Genomic DNA, 27287 nt, shown 5'->3' with positions numbered 1-27287 from the left:
AAAGCGTTGCAGGGGGCAACAGAAAGTTAGGTGGGCGGTTGAGGTTAAGACGTTCGCAGGGGATGCAGCTAGCACAGGACTGGGTAATTTGAGGAATATGGGAGAGGCATTCGCCCTTCAGTGGGTATAGTGAGGCTGATGATGATGATGGACTCCTGGCTCACTATCCTGAACGTATTGCAATAAAGCCCAATGCAGCCTCGCGAAGTTGCTTTTAACTCATGGGAACGTGTAGCAAGGATGCTTGGGAGTGGCGGTCGCCTCCCTGCAGGAGGTCATGAAGGCCCGTAATTAAAGCACCGACGAATGTTCCTTCCTTTCTTCCAAAATCAGAAGCTTGCTTCTCTCAGCGCCGTGTAATGTCTATCCTATTAAGCAACAGCAACGCACAACCACACGACTTGAACTCGGACTTACTGGTACTTCTAATTATTGAATTCAAATTCGCATTTTCGAAATCTTGTGAGATCTTTCATTAAGTCTATGCAGATGAGTTATATACCAAGGCAGACATTGTGCACACGAATGAATATTGAGATTGCCTATTCTATTTTATGCTGAAAAATTATAAACAGTAAATGTGAACCATTTATTTTTAATTTTCTTGGGTCGAATATCGATTGTCAAAAATACGCTTTTGAAATCGCGTGGAGCATGCTTCCACGCTTTACACATCTATAAAATGTCGTAGGTTTCATGTCTTTTGATTCAAATAAAGACGCCATTTGTATACTAATGTTGAAGAAATTAACAAGGTTTCGGCGGCAATACCATCCTCACATAAGCCGTTTATAAACGTGCAATCAGTGAAAACGAAATCAGCGAACTATGAGATGCGCATTTGTGACATTAGGCATTTTGAGCCTCACTGCTGTCCAAGAAAATTTATTTGCCTTCAGTGTTGACGGCCTTCAGTTTTGCAACACAATGTTAACCCTAAAGAAAAACTGAAAAAAATTGATTCATCGATTTTAGTTATTTATATCAGTAATCGCTGATCCCTAAACGTATATTGATACAAACTATCAGTGGCTAGTTGGCGAAAACAATGAAGTGGATGCCTTTCCGAGGTTGCCCACCCGGCCAGTGCAGCCCACACGGTGCACGTACTCGTCAATAGACTGCAGCAGGTCGTAATTCACCACATGCCGCACGTCCTTTATGTCCAGGCCACGAGCAGCCACGGCTGTCTCCACGATTACCGGACAAGTTCCACGCCGGAATTCCAGCAGAGCTTCCTCCCTCTACCGCTGGTACCTGTCGCCGTGAATGCTGGTAGCCTTCAGGCCCTTCTGGGACATCAGCCGATAGCTACCCTCTTCCCCGTGGATATCCAGCAGCTTATGGCGCTTCTCGAATTGGGTCACTTGGTAGACCTGGTGTTTGACGGCAGAGCTGGCGCCACCAGGGATTTCGACTTTGAGAAATATGAAGTTCTTCAAAAACTCTCGCGCCAGCAACTGGATTGACTCCGGAAAGGTGGCGGAAAACATGTGGGTGCGCCGCTCACCACGCGGCGGTATCGACGAGTGCCCCACGAGAGCACGCACGTCTGGGTCAAATCCCATATTCAGCATTCGGTCCGCTTCGTCCAGCACCTGGAAACGGAGTGTCTCGAACGAGATCTTGCCCTTCTCGACAAAATCCTTGAGCCGCCTGGTGGTCGCCAACAAGATGTGGCATCGCTGAGACAGCTGCGCCAGCTGGTGCTGGACCGAGGTGCCTCCGTATATGAGAACTGTCTTCAGGATAGAGTCGTAGGAGTATTTGTGCGCGTCGTACGCAATCTGGATGGCCAGCTCCCGCGTTGGCGAGAGAATCACTGCCTGAGGAGTCTGCACCGCTTGAAATGACGGGTTCTCCAGAGCACTGTCGCTAAGAAGCGTGTGCAAGATGGGCAGCATAAAGGCCGCTGTTTTGCCAGGTCCGATTTGAGCGCACGCCATCAGGTCCCTGCCGTTGTTCCGAGCCGATCGCTCGAAGGTCGTCAGCCAATCCTCAGCGTCTTCGAAGACGTCGCCGTGAAAGGATGGTGGTGTTCGCGCCGGCTGGCAGAGGATCGGAGCTGAGAGCCTGGGATCAGTGGCCATGTCGAGGTGGCTCGGGACTTGCGGCTGCGTCATCCTCGTAGGGGTGGAAAGGGGCCCAATCACTGGCGAGTGTCCGCGGAGGCCGCGACTGAGTCCCTGGTGGACCGGAGTCAGATCTGTCGTGAAGCCCGTAATCGCGGGTATTCCGTCAAACGTCCAGGCAACGTCCTGAGCCTAGACTGCCGACGTCCGAGAGCTATCTGAGGAGCGGTCTGAGCGCGGTTCCATCCAACTAACTTCATCGTCTACTCCAACTAGCCACTGATTGTATCCGCTTCGTCGTCGACTATAGTTTGTATCAATATGATGTTCGCCTAGCCGTGCCATCCACCTAAAAGAGCGCACCATCCTATGGTTTACTGGTTTAGGAAGAAAATGTTTACAATGAATAGTTTGAAATACCCATGATGTTCAGGACTGATGTTTTGATCAAACTGCTCAGTCTTGGCTCTAGAGTAAAAATTAAAATCCTTTTCGCTGCCCCTTTTGCTAACACCAATGAAATAGGGCATTCTATGACGCGGAACGCAGCGACCATTCTGTGCCCTGTTATATCTTCCGCATACCACTTGAGGGAGGTATGCTCGCGAGTTTTCTTTCAAAACGCTGACGACACCGGGTTCGCGAGAAAATAGGGCTTCTTTACGCAGTCGCGTTCAAATAACTGTAAGCAAGGAGGTCAGGTTTCTCAAGCGATGTTGCTGCGAATACGTCGATGTACTGAGAAGCTATAGGGCTGGAAAGGAATGAGGGAGAATGCTAAAGATAACGCCTCTGTAATATCCGATTCGCTCGTGACATTACATTCCTAGGACCTAGGCATCTAAGGGTGGCGGACTGCCGCCTTGTAATGTTCAACTGACACTCAAAGAGTGATGGTGTGACAAAGAAATAATACAAAAAAATGGATGTCCCGAAGCCAATGAAGGCCCTCAAGGTTAAGGTGGGCGGTGAGGGAGTGGCAAGAAAGTATGTAAAGGCAAGTGGGGACCTCAGATTCGGTTTCTCAAGGGGAAAATGCTGTCCAGAGCATATCTGGCCGCAAGCACGTTCATCGTTCATGAAACCAGCCCCACTAAAGTTCCTTTCGCTGCCGGCAATTGTGGCTGGTATTCACAGACCCTTTTTGACCAGGAGAGAAAGGCATGGAAACTTTTCGGCATGCGTCTTTCACCACTGCAGCACGCTGTCATTGGTGTATGTGTCAGCGTCATGAAGGTAGCTGCCCAGCTCGTCTTCATCAGCTTGAGTTTCGACGGTGTCGTGCCATTCCTGAAACTCATCCATGAGCATTTGTCGCTTCGCACAGGATGATTGGTTGCTGGTAGCTTTTTTCCTGCAGAAAGTGATGGCATATCAAACAGCGCTTCCCTCACTTTCTGGCAAGCAGCGTTGCAATGTTGCAGTGTTGCAATTTTAAGGAGTTCCCCGGGATGCATTTTACTTTCAAAACCCTGCATTGCTCTCCTCTTCAGAATGACCATTTGTGAGTTGGCTGTAGAAGATGCAAAGTGTTTCTTCAGCTTCGTAAAGTAAAGAAGAACAAGTGGCAATGTTTGCTGCTTGTCTTGTTCAAGCTTATCGGTTGCTTCTTCGAACGACTCAAGGAAGTCAGCAATGTCCGTCAATGTCGCCATGCTGACATCCTCCATCAGGGAGTTCTCTCTCGATCCAAACAAGGTTTCAATCTCCTCGCATTGGGTCAGAACTGACCAAGCTTTGCATTCCATCTGGTGCTCTCTCCTGGCGCACGGTGTGGGGAAGCTGGCTTACGAGGCCGCTTTGATTTAAAAAAGTGACGGCATCCTTCACTTTCTTCATTTGCTCGCTAAGCTCGGGTAGATCTTCAGAAAGATAGGCATCCTGAGTACAGTGTTCACGATGTGAGCGCTTGAACTCAGTCTTGTGTAAGGGCGGAGGGCACTGATAATATTGGCGCCCTGGTCAGTGGCAAAGACAGAATTTATTAGGAGGGCTTCGTCAGAACCCATCTTCGCGTACCGGCGCTGAAGTTACTTCCGAATGTTCTCGTCTGCCTTTTTCTCGGGAGGAAAGTCGCCTGTGAAAAACACCAGGCTTTTCAACTTCCAGCTATCATCGACGTAGTGGGCAGTTGCAGTAATGTACGAAACCTTCTTATAATCATCAGCCCACGGCGAAGCAACACCGACCTTCCTCCATTGCAACTTCTATGCTTGGCTTTAATGCTTCACGATGTGCCACTTCACTAACCTTACGGAACTCAGTAGTAGGGTGTGGAAGCACACTTTTTGCTGACACGCTGCCATACCACGCACCGACAGAGATCAGTTCATAGACAACCTTCAAAAATCCATCTTCACATACGACGTCGAATGTTCTCATGTCTTTCGCGCACCAACGAACACAAGATGTTGTCAAGTTTTCTCTCGCAGTGGCAGGGACACCCGTTTATTTTTTTTTTTTTTCACTGAAGGAAGAAGTAATGGTAGCACACTCTGGGGTTCACTTGCATTTGTGACGACTCAGATTGGATGTCCCTGTTTTGCCTCTATCGTTGGTCAAGAAGCGTTTGCAGTCTTTGCATTGCACATGCCCTACTGGTGGCAAGGTATTGGCGTCAACCAGTACGAGAAAATTTTTCCAGAGTTCGCTTTTTCTGCCTTCCTTAGAAATAAGTTGCAGCTTTCTCAAAGCAATGCCACTTTTAAGTCGTGCTGCGTTCATATTCCAAGACTTATGCGGAGCCCTAAACACGAAACACTATGAGCAGATGTATGAATACGTTGAAATGAGAGCTGGAACGCCTTGGTACGTCCACAGAGCTGCACTTTGCGTGCACGGAGGCAGTGACTGTTTAGTGGTGTATAGACATCGTGTATCCCGCTGTTTGCGCAAGGAATCCCACACTGTAATCCAAGCGTGCCCAGCAACCGTAGATTGCGCCGCAGCGAGGCGACTTCGTGGCGCCAGCGGCCTGCACCTGTGTCCGCGGCGGCTACACCATTCGTCGGGGTTGCGTTCTCCGCAACACAACCACACCGCCATCCGAGACGGATATCCAAGGTCGGGCGATGCGTGCCGCCGCGGTGTAAGTGGTAGATAGACCAAATTTCGTCGCATGCTTTCTGCTTTTCTTTTTTTCCCTAACAGTGCGTAAAGGATAGGAGCAGGCAGGGTGGCGGTGCACTTTCGAACTATACACGCTTGCTTCCCTTAGTGAGGTATGGCCTATGACATCGGAGGAAGGGCTAAAGATATGACTGCTTCACTGCGCAGCGGGTTAGAGCACATCGGCCACTTTTGCAGCTCAAGACGCGCCCGGTATATGACAGAACTACAGTCACAAAAAATTGTCTGCCCATAAGTTACGCAACATCTTGTATAATTTCTTTGCTTAAATCCAAACGTCAACATTTACGCGCCCTTTGCTCACACTGCAAACCTGCATGTGTGTGGGCGCGCGTGGCGCGTATGCTTGCGCGTGTGTATTGAATATTTATTTATTTATTCTTCTGAGGCCATAGCAAGGGGCTTTAAGTACATTTCGAGCAGCGAACATATATACATATATTTCATGAGCAGCACAACTGGACATACAAGTACACGTACACGTACGCGAAAAGAGAAAACATTACGACGTACAAAGCAAAAAGATCAGCCATAAAAAAACAACTTCACAATGCAGTGCACACCGCGTAAATCACAAAATTCTGCACGTGACCGTTTTCCTGTCAACAGGTAGCAGGTACGGCTCATGCACCGCTATTATGAATTTATTGAATGCTCTACTTCTGATAGGAATGAAGATAGAGATTATTACCCGCTAGTAATGCGATGATCAAAGCGATTCCATTCACTGATGGCGAGAGGAAAGAAGGAATGCTTGAATGTGTCATGTGTGCGAGTGTTTGTGCCAAGATGGTCCAGATTCTGAGAAGGAGGTGTATTTTCGCCAGTCTATTTTGTAGCGGTTGTGTATTAACTGAAACAGGAACTTCAGGCGCGCTTGTTTTGTCCAAGATGATAAGGTAGGAAGGCCGCATGAGGCTGCAAGCAAAAACGGAGAATCGGTGCGCTTGTATTTGCTATATATTACTCGTAATGGCCTTGGGGGGGGGGGGGGGGGGGGGGCTGGACAGCTTCTAGTTTCTTCATGTTTGTTACCGAATTAGGTAATAGACAGTATTCGCGTATTCTAAAATTGGCCTTACGAAAGTTGTGGGTGCTAGGCCTTTAGAGGAATCTGGTGTGAATCTTAGGCATCTCCGTATGCAGAAACGTTTCGCAAAGCAGCTTGTGTGATGTCAGTGATGTGAGAGTCCCACCTCAGGTCAGATGACAGCGTGATACCTAAACATTTATGGTGCCTAACATCTGTTAATGGCTTGGCTTGGCAAAGGTCGCGCTCCACCTTGGCTTTTAACACAACACGAGTGGGATTCCTCGACCGGACGTCGAGTCGGCGTTCTAGCCACACAACCATACAGCTTGCCCACGCAAGCTTCGCTGTTCTGATCGCGTCATACTTGTTCATCATCAGTCTCCGGCCTTGATCCAAGCCGTGAGAACCAAGGCACCGACCGGCATTTACGTAGAAGTGGTTGTCTGGCACGCGGCGAAAAAGTATTCTCTTACACGTACCGCCGCGTTTTACCGACAAAGGAGCAAGCCGTGCGCGGATCCGCCGCCGCGTAGTTGCCTCTCGAGTGGAACATTCGGCCGCGTGGCATGCAGCTGAGCTTTCGATATTAACAACACGTAAATGTTTGTGGGCTTCAGTTTGCGTCGCACTGAGGCGCCGCTTTCGTGCACGATCTTGAGCGCTGCTTTCTCTTGTGCAAATTTGCGGATTGGGATGAAATTCGGGAAGTTTAATGAATGAAAATCGTCATCGAGTATAGAAATAACTACAGTGAACTGAAATCGACGATTGCTTACATCGCAAGATGCGCGTACAATCATCCCGAAGCGCCGGTACGACCCGGTACGCCGACCAATGCTATTAGCGGCCGGCAGCTGTCGTCGGTGCTACTTGCGGTAAGTACGGCCGCCAAACGCACGTCTTATCCAATGTATTTTACTCAGACAGGCTTCCCTGTAAAGCGACGACAAAAACAAAAAAGAAAATATACGAATCTGTATCACAGTTTTGAAGCCGTTGACCTGTTTTCCATCCGCCGAAACTGAGTATCTAGCGACGAGTACGGTAGGCAGGCAGAAGCGCATATCATCGCCACCCGCGCAAAGCGCCTTTTCTGAAGGTCCGCGCTTTGTGCAGGCATGCTGCTGTTGCACAAGTATAGCAGGCAGGCCTTCTTACAGTAACTTTTTCTTTTTTTTTTATACGGACGTAAACTGTATCAAAGATACAGCGCTACGTGGCCGGCTCACGACTCCGTGGTCCCGGCTGCTGCGACGCACAACCAACGAGGACCATCGGCGCACCGTCTGCGGCAGTGTCACAAACCCCCGCCTTTACGGTCAAAAGAGGTGCGGGATCCCCTTTACGATTTCCCGTCGTTCCTCTATGAGGGTTGTGAACACATTTAAAAGTTAGGCCGGTCAACCCGTGAAGCACGTGTTTCGGTGTGTGATTGAGGAATAAGTACAAATAGGGCACTTTCTTTTACAAACAATTGAAGGTTTATAAATAGCAGACCAAAATTACACTGATAATAATAGAGTACAATGAAAGAGAATACAACGCCACGACAAGATATTGATAAAGACGAAGAAATAAATGATAAGAGAAAAAAAAATTAACCCGACAATGAACAAAACACTGTGATAAAAATATGAAGACTATAAAGATAATAAAGCAGGTATTTCAGATATTATTAGTATGAGCAAAAGTTACATAAGAACACAGCGTAAAATACTACTAAGTCAGGTCAAAAGTTAACAAAGCGAAAATATTGTTCGATTGAACAACAGTCCGTGGCGAATGAAATTCTCACGTCTTCTTGTTTGCTGAGGCGTCGAAGGCTGTGTTGCTGGGTAGCGGCGGCCGTACAGGTGCAGAGGACGATGCGTCGATCGCGGGCCCGAAGAACACAATACGCTTTCGGAGCACCGCGGAGTGGCCGGAAGTTTGAATCTTCCCAAACGCACTGGTGAGGGCGGGCTGCTGTCGGTTATTTTATACCCTCGGCCGACTATGCAGCAGCCCCGTCAAGGACAGGCGGTCGCTGCCCCATCGGCTTGTCGAATCTTGTCCAGAGGAGCGACGGAGTCCCGTGAATTTCGCTCTATATTCCAGCCACAAGCTCCCGCATCTTCCGCTGTATAATAGGTGAGGCAGCTTGTGACACTGCCCCCCACTGAAGAATATTGCCTCGGAATATTCTAGAACTCCACAAGCGCCGAGAACGATGTTATTACGCCCCTATAGAGGGGTGCAGTAGATTGGGTCCGTTCAGTGCACTGAAGATCGTTCGTCACTCACTACCGTTCATGACGCGCACCATATACGCACTGATCTGAACCCGCACACACCACAACACTGTAGTTCTTCAGTCATGTCTTGCGCACATGTCACAAGTCACGGATCACTGATAACAATCAAGTGCACATATATACAGGCACATCGTGTACGATTTTCATTACACAATCAACACAATGCAGCTATGCAGTAGTGCAAGCTTAACAACTATTCCAGCCGGCTCATGTAATCTGCTCCCACGTTCTCGCTGCCTTTAATATACTCGACACGGAAGTTGTATTCCTGAAGCTTAATACTCCAGCGAAGAACGCGGCTGTTTGCAGATTTTGTTTCTTTTATGAACTTCAAAGGCTGGTGATCCGTCTGAACGAGAAACCTTCTCCCGTAGAGGAAGACTTGAAATTTCTCGATTCCCCAAACGAGCGCTAAAGCCTCTTTCTCAGTGGTTGAATAGGCTACCTCTCGAGGGAGCAACTTGCGGCTCGCATAGGCAACTGGGTGCAGAATTCCGTCATGCGATTGAAGCAGAACGGCTCCAACACCTCTATCAGAAGCATCTGTTCGCAGGACGAATTCCCGGTCAAAGTCTGGCAATTTCAGAATTGGTGCCTCAGCCAGTTTTTCCCGCAAGTTCTTGAAAGCCCGTTCTTGCTCGGGGCCCCAGCTCACGACTGAAGGTTGACCTTTCCGTGTTAGATCTGACAGAGGACAGGTTAGGTCAGCATAGTTCGGGATGAAATCACGGTAGTAACCCGTGAGTCCTAAGAAGGATCGGACCCGCTTCTTTGTTGTCGGCCGTGAAGCTTCTTGTATCTTCTGTAGGGTCTTGGTGAGGGGTGACAATTCTCCGGACGCAATTTGGTGGCCCAGGAATGCGACGGTTTCCATTCCGATCTCGCATTTCAGCGGTTTGATGGTGAGACCAGCCGCTTCAATTCGAGCAAAGACCTCGTACAATGTTTGGAGATGCTGTTCCCATGTCGCACTGGCAATGAGAACATCGTCGAAGTAGTACGCCACGTCGGGAATATCGGCCAAGATGTTCCGCATCAGCTTCGTAAAAATGGCTGGCGCCGTCTTAATACCGAAGGGCATATATCGGAATTGAAAGCGCCCCGTGCCAACCGTGAAAGCAGTCATCGCCTTTGAATCGGGTGACAACGGTACTTGCCAATATCCCTTGGATAAGTCCAGCTGGGAAAAGAATTTCTTGCGGCCTACCGAGGCGATAAGGTCGTCCGCACGTGGTAAGGGCTCGGCGTCGTCTGCGATGACTTCGTTTAACTTCCGAAAGTCAATGCATAGCCGATGCGTCCCATCGGGCTTGCGTACGGCGATCACAGGGGAATTGTAGGGCGACTCCGATGGCTCAATGATGTCTAATCGGAGCAAGTCGTCCACTTCTGATGCAATTGCCTGTCTCAAAGCGTACGGTAGCGGATATTGTTTTACATTTATCGGCCGGTCGCTCTGTAACTTCAGTTGGCACTCGATTAGCGTGGTCTTTCCCGGAAGGTCCGAAAATATACCTTCGTACTGTTGCAGAAGTTTCTTGGCTTCATTCTGCTGTACGTGGCTCAATCTCTCGGAAATGTGTACATCCCCGATAGACTGTGTCTGGGAGGGCTTAGGAAGCTCAATCTCTCCAGCGTCTGTGTCTTCTTCTGCCGATATTACTGCACCGACAGCTGCAACAATGGTGTCGTCTTTCCTTTGCTGGTATCTCTTCAGCATATTGATGTGGAATATTTTTGTGGCATGGCCCAAATCCACTTCATAGTCGACATCGCCCCTGCGGCTGATGACCGAAAAGGGACCCTTCCATTGCATGAGCAGCTTATTGTGCTCTGTGGGAAGAAGAATAAGAACCTTCTCTCCCGGTTTGAGTGAGCGTTTGCGGCTCTTGATGTTGTAGTAGCGGCTGTAACGCTCTCCTGCGCGCTCTAGCTCTTCGTGGGCAAGTTTACAGGTATTTTCCAGTCTGTCCCGTAGAGCAAGCACATACTCGTACGTCGTTCGCAACTCGTTAGGGATGGTTGCATTCGTACAAAGCTCTCTAAGTACAACCAGGGGTCCACGCACATTTCGCCCATATAACAGTTCGAATGGGGAAAAGCCGAGGCTTTCTTGGGGCACTTCCCTGTATGCAAACAAAAGTAGAGCCAGGTAGCGATCCCAATCGGTTGGTCTCTCTTGACACATGCGCTTGAGCATTTGTTTAAGCGTGCCGTTAAACCGTTCGACTAGGCCGTTCGCTATCGGGTGGTAGGGAGAGGTATGCAGCTGTTTTACTGACAACAGACGGCTAACCTCCTTCATTACTTCGGACGTAAAATTCGTGCCCCTGTCACTGAGGACCTCTCTGGGCACTCCTACACGGGAAAACATTTCGACAAGTGCTTCGGCTACCCTTTCGGTCTCGACGCTAGGAAGTGCGACTGCATCAGGGTACCGAGTGGCATAGTCCACTATGGTCAGGATGTACCGATTGCCTTGAGCGGACTTCGGGTTGAGTGGACCAACGATGTCGATCGCCACCCTCTGAAACGGTGTCTCAATGACGGGCACTCGAACCAAAGGCGCTCGTGTGGTGTGACCCTTCGGAGTTGTGCGTTGGCACAGATCGCAAGAGGCAACGAACCGCTTAGCGTCAGCCTGCATTGCTGGCCAGAAGAATTCTGTCTGAAGCTTCAGTAGGGTTTTCTTCGCGCCTTGGTGGCCTCCCATCAACCCATCATGTGCCAGCTTGAGAATAGCTGATCTGTACTTTTGGGGCACAACAACTTGAGTGTACTCTCCGCCCGACTCGGCGACGTATTTCCTTTGAAGGACGCCGTTAGCAATGAAAAACTGGTGGCTACCCTTTCCTTTCTTCGCTTGCGGCTGGCCTACGCGATCGAAACACGAGCGTAGGGTCGCGTCATTCTCTTGCTCTTGAACCAACTCTTCGCGGCATACACTAGGGAGGCCTTGCAGGACTTTAAGCTTTTTCAGCGTTTTATCCTTGTACGCCTGCGCTCTAGTCACTACCGGACAAGCTTCAGCGGCATCCGAAATGGGTGCGGGGCTCTCGGTGTCAGGCGCTAGCTCTTCAACTTTTACTGCAGTGGACTTCGTAGTCTCGCTTTCTGTTGTCTTGTGCCAGTTCAGATCGGGGTCGTCTGCTGGCCTAGCACCTTCCACATTTCCCAGCACCAAATCGTACAAGGGATTCTCCATACACTTAGCGAGAAGTCGTCCCTGAAAGTACGGGGTGTCGACATCGACCCAAGCTTCTGGGAGCATTAGGACTGAGCGGTCAAGTAGGTAAACTGGAGACTTCGTATCGGTGATATCTTCTTTCCGTACTAAGTCCTTTCTTACCACCACCGTGTTGCAGCCTGTGTCTCTCAGGACTCGGACTGTCTGGCCTCCGATCATGCCGGCTACGACAGGTAAGCATTCCCTGACGGCGCATTCTTTACTGGTGAACCCAGCGTTGATGACGGGGATCTTCCCTCCATCCTTAAGTTCGAGGTATCCGTTCTCAACACATACTGCAGCGGACTCCCGATTTTCTTCTCTCTGTTTCGGGGCCTCATTTGCCCAGCATCTCCAGCTTGGATGACCTGGTTTTCCGCATTTGTGGCATTTCTTGGGCGGTCCCGATCCGTCGGATGGGGCGGCCCGGCAATTTTCGGGGCGGTGTCCCGTGCGTGAACAAATAAAACACTTCTTTTCATCGCTGCTCTTCGCATCCGGTGATTGAAGCAAAGTTTCCCTTCTCTCGGTCGTCTTGGAGACGGCGTTTTCTGCCTTATTCTTCGGGGTGCTTCGCTTTCCGAAGTTTGACCAGCCATGGGCCTCCACATACTTTTCTGCCCTTGCTACTGTTTCAGAGAAGGATGTGTCCTTCTTTTCTTTCAAAAACATTTGTAGCGGAGTGGCGCAGTTAGAAAGGAACTGTTCCTTTAGAATCAGGTCAAAGAGATCTGCGTACTCTTTCTTTGTGTCCGACAGCTCTATCCATCTGTCTAGGAAGTTCTGAAGACGCGAAGACGCGTCACGAACTGTGAACACGTTTCCTCGTTCCGGGGACTAGCAGACCTGAATTTTTCTCTGAACCCTTCCTCTGTCATACGGAAGCGAATCATGAGTGCCTGCCGGAGCTTGTTGTAGTCCAAGCACTCGGACGCAGACATGCGACTAAAAACGCTGAGCGCTTCGCCGCTTAAACATAGACTAAGGGCTGTAGCCCACTGGTCGCGAGGCCAATTCTGACTCTCAGCGACGCGCTCGAAACGCATGAGGTAAGCGTCAAGGTCGTCCCTGCCCTCATTAAAAACCGGCATCAGCTTGTGCGGGCTTATGCGTTCGGGCCGAGCAGCTTGACTCTCCCCCGTTTCTGACCTTGTCTCCCCGGTGCTGTTAGCGTCAGTTGCCGGATTATTAGGTAGGTCTCGCCAGAGCATCAGTAACTCCTTTTCTTTTTCCATCTCCGCTATCCGGAGTTGGGCTTTCTGCGACTCTATTTCCTTTTCTTTCTCCATCTCCGCCATCCGTAACTCCTTTTCTTTCTCCATCTCCGCCATCCGGAGTTTAGATTCTAGTTCTGCCTCCTCTTTCCGCCGCGTACGTTCCTCATTGCGTTCTCTGCGACGAGCTCACTCCTGATCTACCCATTTGAGCAGCTCTTGACCCTCAAAGCCAAAAGTTCGGCCATACTCAACAAGCCGTTCTAACTCTGCATCAGCCATGTTAGGTGGAAAGCGTTATGCAGTGCTAGGATACAACACTAAAAAAATTGCACCTACTCCTCTCTCCCTCACCGACACTTGGTTGACCAGTCCTGTCGCGGACGCCAATTATGTCACAAACCCCCGCCTTTACGGTCAAAAGAGGTGCGGGATCCCCTTCACGATTTCCCGTCGTTCCTCTATGAGGGTTGTGAACACATTTAAAAGTTAGGCCGGTCACCCCGTGAAGCACGTGCTTCGGTGTGTGATTGAGGAATAAGTACAAATAGGGCACTTTCTTTTACAAACAATTGAAGGTTTATAAATAGCAGACCAAAATTACACTGATAATAATAGAGTACAATGAAAGAGAATACAACGCCACGACAAGATATTGATAAAGACGAAGAAATAAATGATAAGAGAAAAAAAAATTAACCCGACAATGAACAAAACACTGTGATAAAAATATGAAGACTATAAAGATAATAAAGCAGGTATTTCAGATATTATAAGTATGAGCAAAAGTTACATAAGAACACAGCGTAAAATACTACTAAGTCAGGTCAAAAGTTAACAAAGCGAAAATAATGTTCGATTGAACAACAGTCCGTGGCGAATGAAATTCTCACGTCTTCTTGTTTGCTGAGGCGTCGAAGGCTGTGTTGCTCGGTAGCGGCGGCCGTACAGGTGCAGAGGACGATGCGTCGATCGCGGGCCCGAAGAACACAATACGCTTTCGGAGCACCGCGGAGTGGCCGGAAGTTTGAATCTTCCCAAACGCACTGGTGAGGGCGGGCTGCTGTCGGTTATTTTATACCCTCGGCCGACTATGCAGCAGCCCCGTCAAGGACAGGCGGTCGCTGCCCCATCGGCTTGTCGAATCTTGTCCAGAGGAGCGACGGAGTCCCGTGAATTTCGCTCTATATTTCAGCCATAAGCTCCCGCATCTTCCGCTGTATAATAGGTGAGGCAGCTTGTGACAGGCAGCCTTCAGAAATTTTAGTCAATTAAAAAGTCAATAAAGAATACTTTCAGCTATAGACGATTTTAATTTCGATGCCTGGACGCAGCCATCTTAGTTTGATGGTGGCGCCCCGTATGAGCCAAACTGCGGGAACGTCCGCTCCGGCTCCTCTTGACGCCATCTTGGACTGTGCTGTGCGTGTTGATGCTGCGGTGCGGTAGTGTAAAATTGCTGTTTCGCAGTTCTCGTGAAAGCTATCCGACAGCTTGGCGCTATTTTATGTTTTGTTTGAGCGTGCCAGCAAACCATATACAATCCGTTTGGCATGGCGGCAGCTGTTGGATACAGCAGTATAGCGACATTGGCGACTGCGAAGGACTGCGCTCCGCATCCGCAGGCCGAACTCGACAGGTTAACTGTAAGGATGTATGCGTTGTGTCTATCACGATGCATGTATTTTAAAATAAATTTTACGATCGCAATGGTAACTGTACACACAAACACACAACGAATGAACCATACGGACAGCTGCAAAACGCGGAATAAAGATACTGCGAAAGATGCTTTTCAGTCATCGCCACATTGATTTAACGTGAATTGCGACCCTTTTTGTGTTCTGTATTTCCTCTCGACAGTGGATATGTATATTCGATGTTGCGCTGCTTTCATTTCGTATTAAAGGCACGGACAGTCATCGCGGTTAGTACGCCGCTAACAGCTGCTATCGCGTACCGAGTTTGGAGAATGCATGCGTGTCTGTGGTGCGCCGGCTACCTAGTGCGAAAACCATACGATCGAGCCGTCCTGCTTCACAATGTATACATTCAAGTTAAACAGCGGTCCAAGAACAGCACATAAAAGGAGCAGTGTCTAAGGTACCATCCGTCAACGTTTTTATGCTGCCTTAGTGCACGTCCGGCGGCACAGCAACATCTAATCTCCGTCCCGTTGTAGCATCATTGTTTGCACGACGTATTGTTGAGCAGACTTCGAAAAACGCGCGCTCCCAGTTGCACCAAGAACGAAGATGAAAAATTCGCAGCACATGCCAGTGATAACGAAATGCGGCGCCGCCTCTTGGGCGGCGGACGACGGCGCACTCTCGCCGAGCACTACTCCCTACTCGTCGCTATAGGCCTAAATTGTTTCGCATCGAAGGCACATCCGACGGCGCTTTGGCTCAGCGCTAGAGTAAATGGTCTCTCGTGGAACTGCCTTACTGCCGATCCCATTGCATCAGTTTCGACAAACTCGTTTTTATTGCAGTTATCAACAACACAGTATGGGTCAGAGATCCACAAGAATGTTTTTTTTTTTTTTTTTTTTGCTTTCAGCCTAATGTTTGAGTGAAGAACAGATTTTAGCACTCCCTTCTGGCGCTGGCGGAAGCGATCCACGGTATCGTTAGCGCGGAGGGCTTGCGGGAGGTACAGCCTGCCCGGCCTGCGTGTTTACTACGGTGGATGAAGTACAATTTTCATCAAAATCGTGAGTTAATGTTGTTAATGATGTTAGTTATGCATTGATAAAAAGAAGAAATAAGAGTGGCCCACGGACTGATCCCTGGGGCAGTCCCGATGCTGCTTTTTGTTTCTTCTTACGGTCATATAGACAGAATTCTGAGTGTTTATTTTCATTTGCCATGTGCTACACCATTCGGTTATTTGTGTGAGGGATCTATTTAGCGACAGGTGATCTTCATGGGTGTTGAATGTTTTGTAAATGATAGTCATCTGCAAAGAGTTCAATGCTACAATAAATATTGTTAGTTATGTCATTGATTAAAAGCAGAAAGAACAGGGGCCCAAGAACTGATCCCTGGGGCACTCCCGACGTAACGGGTACTGTTTTGGATGGGACAAGCTTGAAAAATACGTACTGCAAGCGACGTGAAAAAAGTCTGTTAACCAGAATAGTAATTCTCCGTCTCCGATGAATATTTTTAGTTTTCCTGTTAACTTAATGTGTGATACACAATCGAATGCTTGTTGCACAATCCCTGCAGCGCTTTGCGAAGACGTAGACTAATGACTCATGATTCCGAGTCTCTGCGTCCCTTCGCATACCACCTGCCCCGCCAAACCACTCGAAGGGAAAGAATGAAAGCAAATATTTCAGGGTGCACTGAATCACTGCTCATTGTACATTTTAACTTAACAAGCGCGCCCATCTCTAAAAGAAATAAAAATCTCCACGAGAATGTGACGTATAGGCTGTAGGAAGGTTGAAAATTTGGCGAGTTGTATCTTGCTCATATTGCAGGTAGCGCAAAAAAAAAAAAAAACGAGGACAAAGGAATAGGACACAACACGAGCAAAGGCCTTCCGAGAATGTGGGAAAGGTCTCGTTTGCGATTTTGAGTCGAGAAACGGAGATAAATTGCAGTTTTTAGATATGCTGCTATCCTTCAACCATAGCCATATGTTTGTTGGCGCTATCATCCGAGATCAATCAAACCCTGACTACATAGCGCCTTAGGCCACTCGAGAGTTGTAAAAAACGGAATTTTTCTTTCCCGTCCGCGTTCAGTCGTGGTGAAATCTTGCATGCACGGCGGGGTCAAAAGCCTTCATGAACAGGTAAATAGAATAAAGGCATCATGTTATCCGGACAGCGAAATCAGGTTTGCATGTGATAAACTTATCCGGTGGGTAAAAGATAACGTACCCGAGAAGGCATCTACGATAAGGCAAAAAAGAAAATGGTGGTGATGCCAAACAAGCAGCGACTTTCACACAATCTCAGCAACGTGGACAAGCGCTACGGAGTAAAGGTAATCTTTCCCGCTGCAAACAAGCTCAAGAAAGTGTGTTAGGGAAGCATGTTGCAAACATGATCAACTGCCAAGGTTTAGAATCCCTTCAGGCAAGGCGCACTGAAGCAAGGTTGACATTTTTGTACGTAATATAAAACAATCTGATTAAAATTAACTCTCACGATTATATTACTCCTGTTTCGCGCGCAAGTACGCATTTTAAGCATGGAAATATTCTAGTAGAATTTCGAGTATACTCCAATAGAGTTAAGCATTCATTTTTTTGCCAAAACAATTGCAGAGTGGAATGATCTGCCGAAGTGTGAAGTGAACAGCCAAGGTAGGGAAAAGCAGGCAGGAGAACAGGCAGTGGGTTACTATGGCATTGGTTCTAAGAATAGCGGGGGGAAGTCACTAGTTGAGTTTGCAGAGCGATATCTTACGAATCATGAAAACCTTCTTCAGTAAACGGAAGAACCGGACGTGGAAGTGGGAAAGTCTTAACGAGACGACTAAATATTAATTTGACTTAATAGCGTGCTCTAACGCCGCGAATATGCAGAATGTAGACGCAATCGGGAAGGTGCCATGCAGTGACCACAGGATGGTAAGGTCTCCAATTAGTCTAAATCTGAAGAGGGAACAAAACAGATTAGTAGGAAGGAAGTTCATCAACGAATTAACGGCGAGAAGGTGGGCCGAAGAGTTCAGGATGTCGCTAAAGAATAGATATTTAGCTCTAACCGAGGATGACGACATTAGCCTAGAAGCAATGAACAATAATTTCAGAGATATCATTACTGAGTGTGCTGCAGAAGTAAGCGGTATGACAGAGCAGAAACGCCAAAGTGTGAAAAATTCCAATCGAACAGACCAGATATCATTGGCGGAAATATCAATGCTATCAATGAGGGCAAAGTTGTCGATGTAAGAAAGTATAACGTGGAGAAAACTGAGTATGCTGTAAAAAACGGGGGAAGCCTTACAGCGACGAAGAAGAAATCGGGCATAGGGAAAAGCCAGATGTATGCGCTAAAGAAAAGGCGGGCAATGTTATCACAAATATGGACCAGATAGTCAAAGCAGCCGAGGAGTTCTATACTGATCTCTACAGCAGCCAAAGAAGTCAGGACAGTAATGAGATGCGTATTAGCAAACCATATCCCGTAGGGCACTAGAGCAGACGACGCTCTGGCGCGTACGTGATTCCTCTGAGCAGCGCCATCTGGCGAAAAATAGTGGATATATTGTCTATACGCATTAGTACGCATTTACAGTCCACCGTTCCCATCGTTTTGGTGGCGCAATGGATTACAACAAGCCATCTGTCCACTGATGCCAATTAAACATCTGTTCTACTCCTGTGTCGTAACTTTTTTTTTTTTTTTTTTTTTTTTTTTTTGCAGTTGCCTTCGTGTCGTCAGTGAGTGTATGTTACCTTTTGGTTGCGTTCACAGACACCTTTAGGTAACAATCGGTATGACAACAATTGCATTAAGCGATTACCTTCCCCATAATCATTTCCTGTCTCATTGAGTGCATGTTACCTTTAGGTTGCGTTAAGAGACATCTTTCAGTAACAATCGCCGTTTACAGTGAGTGTATGTTACCATTAGGTTGCGTTCTGAGAGACCTTTCAGCAACAATCGCCGTTTAACCCGCTGAGAGCGTCGTCAGCTCCAGTGCGCCTACGGGATATGCTTTGGCAATACGCTAATGAGATTGGCGGTGTCACTGGCGGAACGTCTGACTGCATTTCCCTATAGGGAAATGCAGTCAGACGTTCCGCCAGTGACGAAGGACGAATTTATGAAAGTATTAGGAACGATGAAAAGGGGAAAGCAGCTGGATATGATCAGGTAACTATAGATTTGTTGAAGCAGGACGGGGGGGGGGGGGGGGGGGGAGGATATCGTGCTAGAAAACCTGGCTACCCTGTATACGCAGTCACAAACGGTACCAGAACCATGGAAGAACGCAAGCATTATCTCAATTCGTAAGAAAAGAAACGCTAAGGACTTAAAAAATTACAGTCCAATCAGCTTACTGTCTGCTACTTATAAGGTATTTACGAAGGTAATCGCTAATAGAATCAGGACAACCTTAGACTGCAATCGAGCAAAGGATCAAGCAGGGTTTCGGAAACAATGCTGTACTATTGACCATATCCATACCATCAACCAGGTGATAGAAAAATTTTCGGTATATACACAGTCCTTATACATAGCATTCGTTGATTACAAAAAAGCATTTGACTAAGCAGGAACCTCGGCGGTGATGCAGGCATTGCGAAATCAGGGGGTAGACGAGCCGTACGTGAAAGTGCTGGAAGGTATATATAGTGGCTGCACAGCAACCATAGTTCGGCATAAAGAAAGTAATAAAATTCCCATAAAGAAAGGTGTTAGGCAAGGAGACACAATCTCCCCAGTACTATTCACATCTTGCTTAGAGAAAGTATTCTGAGACTTGGATTGGAAGCAGTTAGGGATAAGGGTAGATGAAGAATACCTCTGTAATCTGCGATTTACTGATGGCATTGCCTTGCTAAGTAACTCGGGAGATGAACTGCAAAGAATGATTGGTGACCTAGAGAGTAAAAGTAGTAAGGTGGGCTTGAAAATCAATATGCAGAAGACTAAGGTAATGTTCAATAGCCTCGGGAAGGAACAGCAGTTTACGTTAGGTAGCGAAGCACTGGAAGTAGTAGGCGGATACGTCTACTTAGGACAGGTAGTAACCGCAGATCAAAACCATGAAAAGGATATAACAAAAAGAATAAGATTATAAGATTATAACAAAAAGAACTCGCAGATTATGACTAGCATCTTACCGGTATCGCTAAAGAGGAAAGTATACAACAGTTTCATCTTACCTGTACTCACCTATGGGGCGGAAACGGGAAGGCTAAAAAAGAGGATCCTATTTAAGTTGAGGACAACGCAGAGGGCTATGGAAAGAAAAACGGCAGGGGTAACTTAAGAGATAGGGAAAGTGCAGAGTGGGTCCGAGAAATAACTCAAGTCACTGACATTCTAGGGGGAATCAAGAAGAGGAAATGGGCATAGGCAGGACATGTAGTGCGAAGAGAGTATAACCTATGGTCGCATAGGGTAACAAACCGGACCACAAGGGAAGGAAAGCGTAGCAGGAGACAACAGAATGTTAGGTGGGCGGATGAGGTTAAGAAGTTCGCAGGGGATGCAGCTAGCAGAGGACTGGGTAATTTGAGGCATATGGGAGAGGCATTCGCCCTTCAGTGGGTATAGTCAGGCTGATGATGATGATGGACTCCTGGCTCACTATCCTGAACGTATTGCAATAAAGCCCAATGCAGCCTCGCGAAGTTGCTTTTAACTCATGGGAACGTGTAGCAAGGATGCTTGGGAGTGGCGGTCGCCTCGCTGCAGGAGCTCATGAAGGCCCGTAATTAAAGCACCGACGAATGTTCCTTCCTTTCTTCCAAAATAAGAAGCTTGTTTCTCTCAGCGCCGTGTAATGTCTATCCTATTCAGCAACAACAACGCACAACCACACGACTTGAACTCGGACTTACTGGTACTTCTAATTATTGAATTCAAATTCGCATTTTCGGAATCTTGTGAGATATTTCAGTGAGTCTATGCAGATGAGTTATATACCAAGGCAGACATTATGTACACAAATGAATATTTAGATTGCCTATTCTATTTTATGCTGAAAAATTATAAACAGTAAATGTGAACCATTTGTTTTTAATTTTCTTGGTTCGAATATCGATTGTCAAAAATACGCTTCTGAAATCGCGTGGAGTTTGCTTCCACGCTTTACACATCTATAAAATATCATAGGTTTCATATCTTTTGAATAAAATGAAGACCCCATTTGTATACTAATGTTGAAGAAATTAACAAGGTTTCGGTGGCAATACCATCCTCACATAAGCCGTTTATAAACGTGTAATTAGTGAAAACGGAATCAGCGAACTATGAGATGCGCATTTGTGACATTAGGCATTTTGAGCCTCACTGCTGGCCAAGAAAATTTATTTGCCTTCAGTGTTGACGGCCTTCAGTTTTGCAACACAATGTTAACCCTAAAGAAAAACTGAAAAATTGATTTATCGATTTCATTATTTATATCTTTAATCATTGACATCTAAACGTATATTGATACAAACTATCAGTGGCTAGTTGGCGTAGACGATGAAGTGGTTGCTGGTTGCCTTTCCGAGGTTGCCGACCCGGCCAGTGCGGCCCACACAGTGCACATACTCGTCAATAGACTGAGGCCGGTCGTAATTCACCACATGCCGCACGTCCTTTATGTCCAGGCCGCGAGCACCCACGGCTGTCGCCACGATTACCGGACAAGTTCCACGCCGGAATTCCAGCAGAGCCTCCTCCCTCTGCCGCTGGTACCTGTCGCCGTGAATGCTGGTAGCCTTCAGGCCCTTCTGGGAAATCAGCCGATCGCTGCCCTCCTCCCTGTGGATATCCAGCAGCTTATGGCGCTTCTCGAATTGGGTCACTTGGTAGACCTGCTGCTTGACGGCAGAGTTGGCGCCACCAAGGATTCCGACTTTGAGAAATATGGAGTTGTTCAAAAATTCTCCTGCCACCAATTGGATCGACTCCGGAAAGGTGGCGGAGAACATGAGGGTGCGCCGCTCACCACGCGGCGGTATCGACGAGTGCCCCACGAGAGCACGCACGTGTGGCTCAAATCCCATGTCCAGCGTTCGGTCCGCTTCGTCCAGCACCTGGAAACGGAGTTTCTCGAACGAGATCTTGCCCTTCTCGACAAAATCCTTGAGCCGCCCGGTGGTCGCCACCAAGATGTGGCATCGCTGAGACAGCTGCGCCAGCTGGTGCTGGACCGAGGTGCCTCCGTAGATGAGAACTGTCTTCAGGATAGAGTCGTAGGAGTATTTGTGCGCGTCCTGCTCAATCTGGATGGCCAACTCCCGCGTTGGCGAGAGGATCACTGCCTGAGGAGTCTGCACCGCTTGAAATGACGGGTTCTCTAGAGCGCTGTCGCTAAGGAGCGTGTGCAAGATGGGCAGCATAAAGGCCGCCGTTTTGCCAGATCCGGTTTGAGCGCACGCCATCAGGTCCCTGCCGTTGTACCCAGCCACTCGCTCGAATGTCGCCAGCCAATCCTCAGCGTCTTCGAAGACGTCGCCGTGAAAAGATGGTGGTGTTCGCGGCGGGTGGCAGAGGATCGGAGCTGAGAGCCTGGGATCAGTGGCCATGTCGAGTTGGCTCGGGACTTGCGGCTGCCTCATCCTCGCAGGGGTAGAAAGGGGCCCAACCTCAGGCGACTGTCCGCGGAGGCGGCGACTGAGTCGCTGGTGGACCGTAGTCAGATCCGTCGCGAAGCCTGCAATCGTGGGTATTGCGTCAAACGTCCAAGCAGCGTCCCGAGGCTAGAGGGCTGCCGAAATCCGAGAGCGGTGCGAGGAGCGGTCTTCTTCTTCTTCTTCCTTGATATTTGGCACATACCCACGAAGGGGGATTGGCCAGGGTTCAGTGTGGACTGCCAAATGTCCTACACAAACTGAATTAGTGCAATAAATTAATTGACAACTAAACAAAAACAAAAGATTTAAGATCACCAAAGTTATTGAATGAAAAAATATGAAGCAAAAATTTGGAGTTTTGTAAATTTGGACTGCAATTAGCAAGGGAATCTGTCCGTAGATGTGATGTAGTTATGTAAGTACTGACAAATTTGTGGCGACGCAAATCCTCTCGCACTCGCACCGAAGGAGAGTAGAAGCGGGACCGATAACGTAAATCCCAAGTGTGCAATTGGAGTTTCTAAATGCACCCTCCTCTGATGTGAAAACCTTGGGCAAGCGAGAAGGAAGTGATCAATATTTTCAATTTCACCGCAAGCCTCACAAAGGTTTGTGGGGCTGATCGCGCATCTACATAAATAAAGATTTAAGCGAGGAATCCTGCATCTCAGGAGAGTCATCGTAACCTCACACTGCCGTGATTTACATGCTCGAACTTTCCATGAGTATATGAGATGCTGGTATTCGGCTGTAGGTAGCAAAAAATCATTGCATGTAGCGGCTAAGTATTGATATCGCTGAAAACGGGACATTCCAAAAATGGTGATATTAGGAATGGTACATGAAACAGATGCATCAAGAGCTGATTTAGCCAGGAAATCTGCCGTTTCGTTCTGGGAAATACCGCTGTGTCCTGGGACCCAGATGAAACGTATTTCTTTCACCCACCCCGGTATGAAATACTTTAGTGAGCGGCTCAATAGAGCATCCCGTGCTGACTCCAGTGACAACAAAACAGAAAGAGAGTCTGATAGAAAAATTATTTTTGATTGACTGCAGGGAACTTTTAGTAGCGCTAGCCCAATTGCCATAAACTCTGCTAGAAATATCGGTGTGTAATCCGGGACACGCAGCGAAAAACTCCAGGAAAGAGACTCCGAAAAAATTCCAATCGCAGCTTTGTCGCAATCACAGACGCATCAGTGGCAATTACAGCGTGATCAGGGAATTTTTCAAGGTGTTCACATAGGAGACTGGATATTAGACTTGAGGGCAAGCGCTTCACATTAGATGGAAATATAGAATCATAATTTATATCCACAAAGGACGTTGAGCAACCAATAGGACATATAGAAGCAAGGTCCACACCAATGTTTGTTAAAATGCTCTGCGTATAAACAACCTGGGGCTTGCAGACCCTTGGCCACTGGTGAGTGAGAAAGTGTGCGGGGTTTGACACAAAAATAGGTATAGCCACACCGGGAGTAGTCTCAAATGATCGCAAGAATGATCTGACAGTTAGAAGGTGGAAACGGGAGTTAAGGTCCGGAATGCGGGCCTCCAAGTACAGAACAGTGGTAGAGATTGACTGTGGAAGCCCTAGGCAGAGGCGCAGCGCCCGTCTTTCTAAAAGCAGCAAAGGATGCAGCTTATATTTTGGACACCCAGAAAAAAGAATGCAGCCAAATTCCAGAATCGGTCTCACATAGGCTTTGAAAAAAGTAGAAGAGTATCTCGACGCATACCAAATTTCCTGTTACTTATCCGTATCAGCCTACCAAAGGCACGTTCACCTTTCCGAACATTAGACGTGATGTGAAGCCTTCAATCCATACTAGCATCATACGTAATGCCTAAATACCGCACAGATTCCACTTGAGGTATGACATCTGAGCGGTAGTTTAACGAAACATATAAGGGGGTTATGGTTTTAAAAACTAGCACACTACTTTTGGACACATTTAAAACCAATTTAATTTTGTCCAACCAGACCTCAAGTGCATTTAGGTAAGCCTGTAGTGAACGATCTGAGCGGTCTGAGCACGGTTCCAGGCAACCAACTTCGTCTTCTACGCCAACCGGCAACCACTTCATCGTCTACGCCAACTAGCCACTAATTGTCTCCGCTTCGTCGTCGACTATAGTTTGTATCAATATGATGTTCGCCTAGCCGTACCATCCACCTAAAAGAGCGCACAATCGTATGGTTTACTTGTTTTACAATGAATAGTTTGAAATACCCATGATGTTCAGGACTGATGCTTTGATCAAACTGCTCAGTCCTGGCTCTAGAGTAAAAATTAAAATCCTTTTCGCTGCCCCTTTTGCAAACACCAATGAAATAGGGCATTCAAGGACGCGGAACCCAGCCACCATTCTGTGCCCTGTCATAGCTTCCAGATATCACCTGAGGGAGGTATTCCCGTGATTTTTCTTTCAAAACGCTGACGACACCGGGTTTACGATAAAATGGGACTTCTAAACGCAGTCGCGTTAAGATACTGTAAGCATGGAGGCCAGGTTTCTCCAGCAATGCCGCTGCGAATCAGTTGATGTACTGAGAAGCTAGGGTTGGGAAGGAATGGGGGAAAATGCTAAAGACAACGCCTCTGCAGTATCGGATTCGCTCGTGACATTACATTCCGAGGACCTAGGGATTTAAGGGAGGCGGACTGCCGCCTTGTAATGTTCAACTGAACACTCAAAGAAGGATGATGTGACAAAGAAATATAAAAAATGGATGTCCTGAAGCCAAAGAAGGCTCACTAGGTTAAGGTGGGCGGCGAGGAAGTGGCAAGAAAGTATGCAAAGGGAAGTAGGGACCTCCGATTCGGTCTCTCAAGGGGAAAATGCTGTCCAGAGCATATCTGGCCGCAAGCACGTTCGTCGTTCATGAAACCAGCGCCACTAAAGTTCCTTTCGCTGCCGACACTTGTGGCTGGTATGCACAGACCCTTTTTGGCCAGGAAAGAAAGGCATGGAAACCTTTCGGCATGAGTCTTTCACCACAGCCGCACGCTGTCGTTGCCGTTGCTGTATGTGCCAGCGTCATGAAGGTAGCCAGCTCGTCTTCATCAGCTTGAGTTTCGACGGTGTCGTGCCACTCCTGAAACTCATCCATGAACATTGGTCGCTTCGCACATGATGATTGGTTGCAGGTAGCTTTTCTCCTGCAGAAAGTGATCGCAAATTCAAAAGTGTTTCACTCACTTTCTAGCAAACAGCGTTGCAATGCTGCAGTGTTGCAATTTTAAGGAGTTCCTCGGGCTGCATTTTACTTTCAAAACCCTGCATTGCTCTCCTCTTCAGAATGACCATTTGTGAGTAGGCTGTAGAAGATGCAAAGTGTTTCTTCAGCTTCGTAAACTAAAGAAGAACAAGTGGCAATGTTGGCTGCTTGTCTTGTTCAAGCTTATCGGTTGCCTCTTCGAACGGCTCAAGGAAGTCAGCAATGTCCGTCGATGTCGCCATGCTGACATCCTACAACAGCGAGTTCTCTCTCGATCTAAGCAAGGTTTCAATCTCCTCGCATTGGGTCAGAACTGACAAGCTTTGCATTCCATTTGGTGCTCACATCCTGGCACACGGTGTGGGGAAGCTGGCTTACGAGGCCACTTTGCTTTAAAAAAGTGACGGCATCCTTCACTTCCTTCATTTGCTCGCGCAGCTCAGGTTGATCTTCAGAAAGGTAGGCGTCCTGAGTTCAGAGTTCACGATGTGAGCGCTTGAACTCAGTCTTGTGTACGGGCGGAGGGCACTGATAATATTGGCGTCCTGGTCAGTGGCAAAGACAGAATTTTTTAAGAGGGCTTCGTCAGAACCCTTCTTCGCGTACCGGCGCAGAAGTTACTTCCGAATGTTCTCGCCTGCCTTTTTCTCGGGAGGAATGTCGCTTGTGAGCAACACCAGGATTTTCAACTTCCACCTATCATCGACATAGTGGGCAGTTGCAGTAATTTAAGAAACCTTCTTATAATCATCAGCCCACGGCGAAGCAACACCGACCTTCCTCCATTGCAGCGTCGATGCCCGGCTTTAATGCTTGACGCTGTGCCACTTCACTAACCTTACGGAACTCAGTAGTAGGATGTGGAAGCACACTTTTTGCTGACACACTGCCATACCACGCACCGACAGAGATCTCATAGACAACCTTCAAAAATCCATCGTCACATACGACGTCGAATGTTCTCATGTCTTTCGCGCACCAACGAACACAAGATGTTGTCAAGTTTTTTTCGCAGTGGCAGGAACACCTGTTTATTTTTTTTTCACTGAAGAAAGAAGTAATGGTAGCACACTCTGGGTTTGACTTGCATTTGTGACTACTCAGATGGGATGTTCCTGTTTTGCCTCCATCGTTGGTCAAGAAGCGTTTGCAGTCTTTGCATTGCACATGCCCTACTGGTGGCAAGGTATTGGCGTCAACCAGTACGAGAAATTTTTTCCAGATTTCGCTTTTTCTGGCTTCGTCAGAAATAAGTTGCAGCTTTCCCAAAGCAATTTCAGTTTTTAAGTCGTGCTGCGTTCATATTCCAAGCCTTATGCGGAGCCCTAAACACGAAACACTATGAGCAGATGTATGAATACCTTGAAATGAGAGCTGGAATGCCTTGGTAGGTCCACAGAGGTGCAGTTTCCGTGCACGGAGGCAGTGACTCTTTAGTGGTGTATAGACATCGTGTATCCAGCTGTTTGCCGAAGGAGTCCCAGCTTGTAACCCGAGCGTGCCCAGCAACCGTAGATGCCGCAGCAGGGAGGCGACGTCGTGGCGCCAACGGCCTGCACCTGTGGCCGCGGCGGCTACACCATTCGTCGGGGTTGCGTTCTCCGTCAACACAATTCCACAACGCCATCCGAGACGGATATTCAAGGTCAGGCGATGCGTGCCGCCGCGGTGGAAGCGGTAGATAGACCACATTCCCCCCCCCCCCCCTTTCCTATTTTTTCATTCGTCGCATGCTCTCTGCTTTTTTTTTTTTTTCTTTAACAGAGCGGAAAGGGGCAGGCAAGATGGCCAGCGTAGACGGTGCAGTTTCGAACTATACATCCTTG

The 27287-nt window shown here is 47.9% G+C and overlaps 2 pseudogenes; both read right to left on the bottom strand.

The window, feature by feature from the left end:
• Positions 1-1025: 1025 nt before the first annotated feature.
• LOC146182814 (ATP-dependent RNA helicase vasa pseudogene) lies at positions 1026-2123 on the bottom strand (annotated as a pseudogene).
• Positions 2124-21119: 18996 nt separating this feature from the next.
• Positions 21120-25790, bottom strand: LOC146182813 (ATP-dependent RNA helicase vasa pseudogene; annotated as a pseudogene).
• Positions 25791-27287: the final 1497 nt, after the last annotated feature.

Source organism: Amblyomma maculatum, chromosome 7 (assembly GCF_055883805.1).
Source record: "Amblyomma maculatum isolate TAMU_Amacu chromosome 7, ASM5588380v1, whole genome shotgun sequence".
Classification (NCBI taxonomy): domain Eukaryota; kingdom Metazoa; phylum Arthropoda; class Arachnida; order Ixodida; family Ixodidae; genus Amblyomma; species Amblyomma maculatum.
Note: the sequence above shows the minus strand (reverse complement) of the source record. Positions and strands in the feature narration are given on the sequence as shown.